Raw genomic sequence first — 8,064 nt, forward strand, 5'->3', positions numbered from 1 at the left:
CTATTATTATGATTTGATATATATAGGTTAAACCTATAACTCACCAACATTTTTGTTGACGTTTTAAGCATGTTTATTCTCAGGTGATTATTAAGAGCTTCCGCTGTCGCATACTTATATAAGGACGAGATTTGGAGTCCATGCTTGTATGATATTGTGTAAAAACTGCATTCAAGAAACTTATTTTGTTGTAACATATTTGTATTGTAAACCATTATGTAATGGTCGTGTGTAAACAGGATATTTTAGATTATCATTATTTGATAATCTACGTAAAGCTTTTTAAACCTTTATTGATGAAATAAAGGTTATGGTTTGTTTTAAAATGAATGCAGTCTTTGAAAAACGTCTCATATAGAGGTCAAAACCTCGCAACGAAATCAATTAATATGGAACGTTTTTAATCAATAAGAACGGGACATTTCAGTTGGTATCCGAGCGTTGGTCTTAGAGAACCAGAATTTTGCATTAGTGTGTCTTATCGAGTTTGTTAGGATGCATTAGTGAGTCTGGACTTCGACCGTGTTTACTTGAAAAATGATTGCTTAACAAATTTTGTTGGAAACTATATATTTTTAACATGTGAATATTATGTGATATATTAATCTCTTAACGCGTTTGATATTATGTGATAGATGTCTACCTCTAGAACAAGTCCCTTTGACTCACCTAATAATAATGAAGAGTCAAATGTAAATTGGAATGATTCGTGGACTGATTCACAAGTTCCTGAAGAGGAACCGGAAGAAGAGTCAGAACCGGAAGAAGAATCGGAACCGGAAGAAGAATCGGAACCGGATGAAGAAATAGAACCGGTGGGGGAAATAATAAAACGATTAAGTAAAAGAAAATCCTCAACCAACCGACCAAGGTTAATTATGGTTAATGGTGTTTCCGCCAAGGAAGCAAAATATTGGGAGGATTACCAATTCTCCGATGAATCGGATTCCGACGAGAATTCCGATGATGTTATAGAAATTACCCCAACTGAATTTAAAAAGGCAAAAGAAAATAATAAGGGAAAGGGCATAAAAATAGAGAAATCTAATTCCAACCCCGATGAACTTTATATGTATCGTCAACTCCCGAAGTCCTTAAGTTGTAACAATGACCCGGGAACCTCTAAACCACCAGGTTTTTCTAAACCAATGTGGATAACGACGGCTCGTATTAGGGGAACATCATATATCCCTAGAAATATGGCAAAACGAACCAAAATCGAAGAAGAAGAAACAAGTGAGTCGGAATAAGATAGTTGTATTCGTGTGGTGTAATATATGTAATATAGTGTGCTTATGCTTTATGATATATGTAAAAATTGCTTGTATTAATAAGTATTTTTTTTATGAATCTAACTCTTGTCTATTTTACAGTATAAAAACACAAAATGGATAGACAACCCAATATTTTAAGAGACCTACCCGGAGACATGATTGATGAAATCTTGTCTAGAGTCGGTCAGAATTCTTCGGCACAACTATTTAAGGCGAGATTAGTTTGTAAGACATTCGAAGAACGTTCCAAGAATGCCTTGGTTTATAAAAGGCTTTCGTTCGAAAGATGGGGGATATCACATTGGGAAATCCATAAGTTACGATGTGTTTACTTTGACGCATATATTGCGGGGAACCCAAATGCTATTTTACGCAATGGGTTAAGAAATTATTTTGACTCAATATATCCGAATATTGGACTTCGTGATTTAGAAAAAGCGGCTAACATGCAACATAAAGAAGCATGTTATGCTTACGGATTAGTAATGTTCGCTTCTCACCAAAGTGAGAACAAGAACATCGGGCTACAACTATTAAACAAAACGTTCCCACAAGTGACGGAGTCGGTAATTGGGGTAAGAAATGAGGTTTTTAGATTGTTACGGGACTGTTGGACATTACGTAACCCTCGTCCCTTTGACGACGTTACAACACGCTGTCTTATCAACGGCCATAACGGTTATGTTCCACAAGACCAAGGATGGGAAGTAGTCCTAGTAAAACCAGAATGCATGACTTGTTTCTGGACGTATGAATTACGTGTCTTTATTGCCTTTGCTAAACGACTTGTGTACTAGCTAGAATTATCTTCACAACTATCTTGTATCAAAGTTATTGTGTGCTATATTTCATGCTTTATGTAAAATAAGCGGTATTGTAAGTTTGTAAAATATTGTATAAAAGTTTGAACGCGAAATATTATTATAATCAGTTTTTCATATAGAATTGTAGTAGTTGAATTGTATATTAGCTACTAAGTATGAACTTAACGGGTAGGTACTACCCGAATTTAAACTTATAAAATGCTAATATGAAGAAAAAGCTTTTATAAGTGAGTTCATATTATGCTACGAAATACTATTAACTACTCTTAATATTCTGTATGATTAACTTGTTCCATTTGACTATTTTGAAGGAAATGGCACCGACTACTCGACACACCGTGAATATGAATGAAGAGGAATTCCGTACTTTTCTAGCTTCAAACATAGCCGCAGTACAGGCTGCGCTACATACCAATAATAACCTTGGATCTAGCAGTACAGGAAATCGTGTAGGATGCACCTACAAAGAATTCACTGCCTGCAAACCTTTGGAATTTGATGGAACCGAAGGACCGATCGGATTGAAACGGTGGACCGAGAAGGTCGAATCGGTGTTTTCCATAAGTAAGTGTACTGAAGAGGACAAAGTGAAGTACGCTACGCATACCTTCACAGGTTCTGCGTTAACATGGTGGAATACCTATCTAGAGCAAGTGGGACAAGACGATGCGTACGCACTACCGTGGTCAGCATTCAAGCACTTGATGAACGAGAAGTACCGTCCCAGAACCGAGGTCAATAAGCTCAAGACAGAACTCAGAGGGTTACGAACCCAAGGATTTGATATTACCACGTACGAAAGACGATTCACAGAATTGTGCCTATTGTGTCCGGGAGCGTTCAAAGATGAGGAAGAGAAGATCGACGCGTTTGTGAAAGGATTACCGGAAAGAATCCAAGAAGATATAAGTTCACACGAGCCCGCCTCCATACAACAGGCATGTAGAATGGCTCACAAACTAGTGAACCAGATTGAAGAAAGAATTAAAGAACAGACTGCTGAAGAGGCCAATGTGAAGCAAGTCAAAAGAAAGTGGGAGGAAAACGGTGATAAGAATCACCAATATAACAACAACAGCAATTACAACAATAATCGCAACAATTATCCCAACAATCGCAACATCAATCGCAACTACAACAAACGGCCCAACAACAACAACAACAACAACAACAACAACAACAACAACAACAACAACAACAACAACAACAACAACAACAACAACAGCAACTACAACAATCATCCCAACAACAATAACAACCGCAACAACAACAACAATCAGAAGCAGCTATGCCAAAGGTGTGAAAAGTATCACTCGGGGTTCTGCACCAAATTTTGCAACAAGTGTAAAAGAAATGGTCATAGCGCGGTGAAGTGTGAGGTCTACGGACCAGGGGTTAATAGAACGAAAGGAACAAATGGTGTCGGAACGAGTAATGGCGGAGCAAGTAGTGTCGGAGCAAGTTATGCCAATGTAGTTTGTTATAAATGTGGAAAACCGGGCCACATTATTAGAAATTGCCCGAACCAGGAGAACATGAATGGACAAGGCCGCGGAAGAGTTTTCAATATTAATGCGGCAGAGGCACAGGAAGACCCGGAGCTTGTTACGGGTACGTTTCTTATTGACAATAAATCTGCTTACATTTTATTTGATTCGGGTGCGGATAGAAGCTATATGAGTAGAGATTTTTGTGCTAAATTAAGTTGTCCATTGACGCCTTTGGATAGTAAATTTTTACTCGAATTAGCAAATGGTAAATTAATTTCAGCAGATAATATATGTCGGAATCGAGAAATTAAACTGGTTAGCGAAACATTTAAGATTGATTTGATACCAGTAGAGTTAGGGAGTTTTGATGTGATAGTCGGTATGGACTGGTTGAAAGAAGTGAAAGCGGAGATCGTTTGTTACAAAAATGCAATTCGCATTATACGAGAAAAAGGAAAACCCTTAATGGTGTACGGAGAAAAGGGCAACACGAAGCTACATCTTATTAGTAATTTGAAGGCACAAAAACTAATAATAAAAGGTTGCTATGTTGTTCTAGCACACATCGAGAAAGTACAAACTGAAGAAAAGAGCATCAATGATGTTCCCATTGCAAAAGAATTTCCCGATGTATTTCCGAAAGAATTACCGGGATTACCCCCACATCGATCCGTTGAATTTCAAATAGATCTTGTACCAGGAGCTGCAACAATAGCTCGTGCTCCTTACAGACTCGCACCCAGCGAGATGAAAGAACTGCAAAGCCAATTACAAGAACTTTTAGAGCGTGGTTTCATTCGACCAAGCACATCACCGTGGGGAGCTCCTGTTTTGTTTGTCAAGAAGAAAGATGGTACATTCAGGTTGTGTATCGACTACCGAGAGTTGAACAAACTTACCATCAAGAACCGCTACCCACTACCGAGAATCGACGACTTATTTGATCAACTACAAGGCTCGTCTGTTTATTCAAAGATTGACTTACGTTCCGGGTATCATCAAATGCGGGTGAAAGAAGATGATATTCCAAAGACTGCTTTCAGAACATGTTACGGTCATTACGAGTTTATGGTCATGCCGTTTGGTTTAACTAATGCACCAGCTGTGTTCATGGACCTTATGAACCGAGTGTGTGGACCATACCTTGACAAGTTTGTCATTGTTTTCATTGATGACATACTTATTTACTCAAAGAATGACCAAGAACACGGTGAACATTTGAGAAAGGTGTTAGAAGTATTGAGGAAGGAAGAATTGTACGCTAAGTTTTCAAAGTGTGCATTTTGGTTGGAAGAAGTTCAATTCCTCGGTCACATAGTGAACAAAGAAGGTATTAAGGTGGATCCGGCAAAGATAGAAACTGTTGAAAAGTGGGAAACCCCAAAAACTCCGAAACACATACGCCAGTTTTTAGGACTAGCTGGTTACTACAGAAGGTTCATCCAAGACTTTTCCAGAATAGCAAAACCCTTGACTGCATTAACGCATAAAGGGAAGAAATTTGAATGGAAGGATGAACAAGAGAAAGCGTTTCAGTTATTGAAGAAAAAGCTAACTACGGCACCTATATTTTCATTGCCTGAAGGGAATGATGATTTTGTGATTTATTGTGACGCATCAAAGCAAGGTCTCGGTTGTGTATAAATGCAACGAACGAAGGTGATTGCTTATGCGTCTAGACAATTGAAGATTCACGAACAAAATTATACGACGCATGATTTGGAATTAGGCGCGGTTGTTTTTGCATTAAAGACTTGGAGGCACTACTTATATGGGGTCAAAAGTATTATATATACCGACCACAAAAGTCTTCAACACATATTTAATCAGAAACAACTGAATATGAGGCAACGTAGGTGGATTGAATTATTGAATGATTACGACTTTGAGATTCGTTACCACCCGGGAAAGGCAAATGTGGTAGCCGATGCCTTGAGCAGGAAGGACAGAGAACCCATTCGAGTAAAATCTATGAATATAATGATTCATAATAACCTTACTACTCAAATAAAGGAGGCGCAACAAGGAGTTTTAAAAGAGGGAAATTTAAAGGATGAAATACCCAAGGGATCGGAGAAGCATCTTAATATTCGGGAAGACGGAACCCGGTATAGGGCTGAAAGGATTTGGGTACCAAAATTTGGAGATATGAGAGAAATGGTACTTAGAGAATCTCATAAAACCAGATACTCAATACATCCTGGAACGGGGAAGATGTACAAGGATCTCAAGAAACATTTTTGGTGGCCGGGTATGAAAGCCGATGTTGCTAAATATGTAGGAGAATGTTTGACGTGTTCTAAGGTCAAAGCTGAGCATCAGAAACCATCAGGTCTACTTCAACAACCCGAAATCCCGGAATGGAAATGGGAAAACATTACCATGGATTTCATCACTAAATTGCCAAGGACTGCAAGTGATTTTGATACTATTTGGGTAATAGTTGATCGTCTCACCAAATCAGCACACTTCCTGCCAATAAGAGAAGATGACAAGATGGAGAAGTTAGCACGACTGTATTTGAAGGAAGTCGTCTCCAGACATGGAATACCAATCTCTATTATCTCTGATAGGGATGGTAGATTTATTTCAAGATTCTGGCAGACATTACAGCAAGCATTAGGAACTCGTCTAGACATGAGTACTGCCTATCATCCACAAACTGATGGGCAGAGTGAAAGGACGATACAAACGCTTGAATACATGCTACGAGCATGTGTTATTGATTTCGGAAACAGTTGGGATCGACATCTACCGTTAGCAGAATTTTCCTACAACAACAGCTACCATTCAAGCATTGAGATGGCGCCTTTTGAAGCACTTTATGGTAGAAAGTGCAGGTCTCCGATTTGTTGGAGTGAAGTGGGGGATAGACAGATTACGGGTCCGGAGATTATACAAGAAACTACCGAGAAGATCATCCAAATTCAACAACGGTTGAAAACCGCCCAAAGTCGACAAAAGAGCTACGCTGACATTAAAAGAAAAGATATAGAATTTGAAATTGGAGAGATGGTCATGCTTAAAGTTTCACCTTGGAAAGGCGTTGTTCGATTTGGAAAACGAGGGAAATTAAATCCAAGGTATATTGGACCATTCAAGATTATTGATCGTGTCGGACCAGTAGCTTACCGACTTGAGTTACCTCAACAACTCGCGGCTGTACATAAAACTTTCCACGTCTCGAATTTGAAGAAATGTTTTGCTAAAGAAGATCTCACTATTCCGTTAGATGAAATCCAAATCAACGAAAAACTTCAATTCATCGAAGAACCCGTCGAAATAATGGATCGTGAGGTTAAAAGACTTAAGCAAAACAAGATACCAATTGTTAAGGTTCGATGGAATGCTCGTAGAGGACCCGAGTTCACCTGGGAGCGTGAAGATCAGATGAAGAAGAAATACCCGCATCTATTTCTAGAAGATTCGTCAACACCTTCAACAGCTTAAAATTTCGGGACGAAATTTATTTAACGGGTAGGTACTGTAGTGACCCGAACTTTTCCATGTTTATATATATTAATTGAGATTGATATTTACATGATTAAATGTTTCCAACATGTTAAGCAATCAAACTTGTTAAGACTTGATTAATTGAAATATGTTTCATATAGACAATTGACCACCCAAGTTGACCGGTGATTCACGAACGTTAAAACTTGTAAAAACTATATGATGACATATATATATGGATATATATATAGTTAACATGATACTATGATAAGTAAACATATTATTAAGTATATTAACAATGAACTACATATGTAAAAACAAGACTACTAACTTAATGATTTTTAAACGAGACATATATGTAACGATTATCGTTGTAAAGACATTTAATGTATATATATCATATTAAGAGATATTCATACATGATAATATCATGATAATATAATAATTTAAAATCTCATTTGATATTATAAACATTGGGTTAACAACATTTAACAAGATCGTTAACCTAAAGGTTTCAAAACAACACTTACATGTAACGACTAACGATGACTTAACGACTCAGTTAAAATGTATATACATGTAGTGTTTTAATATGTATTTATACACTTTTGAAAGACTTCAATACACTTATCAAAATACTTCTACTTAACAAAAATGCTTACAATTACATCCTCGTTCAGTTTCATCAACAATTCTACTCGTATGCACCCGTATTCGTACTCGTACAATACACAACTTTTAGATGTATGTACTATTGGTATATACACTCCAATGATCAGCTCTTAGCAGCCCATGTGAGTCACCTAACACATGTGGGAACCATCATTTGGCAACTAGCATGAAATATCTCATAAAATTACAAAAATATGAGTAATCATTCATGACTTATTTACATGAAAACAAAATTACATATCCTTTATATCTAATCCATACACCAACGACCAAAAACACCTACAAACACTTTCATTCTTCAATTTTCTTCATCTAATTGATCTCTCTCAAGTTCTATCTTCAAGTTCTAAG

The sequence above is a fragment of the Rutidosis leptorrhynchoides genome, chromosome 2 (assembly GCF_046630445.1).
Source record: "Rutidosis leptorrhynchoides isolate AG116_Rl617_1_P2 chromosome 2, CSIRO_AGI_Rlap_v1, whole genome shotgun sequence".
NCBI classification, from domain to species: Eukaryota; Viridiplantae; Streptophyta; class Magnoliopsida; order Asterales; family Asteraceae; genus Rutidosis; species Rutidosis leptorrhynchoides.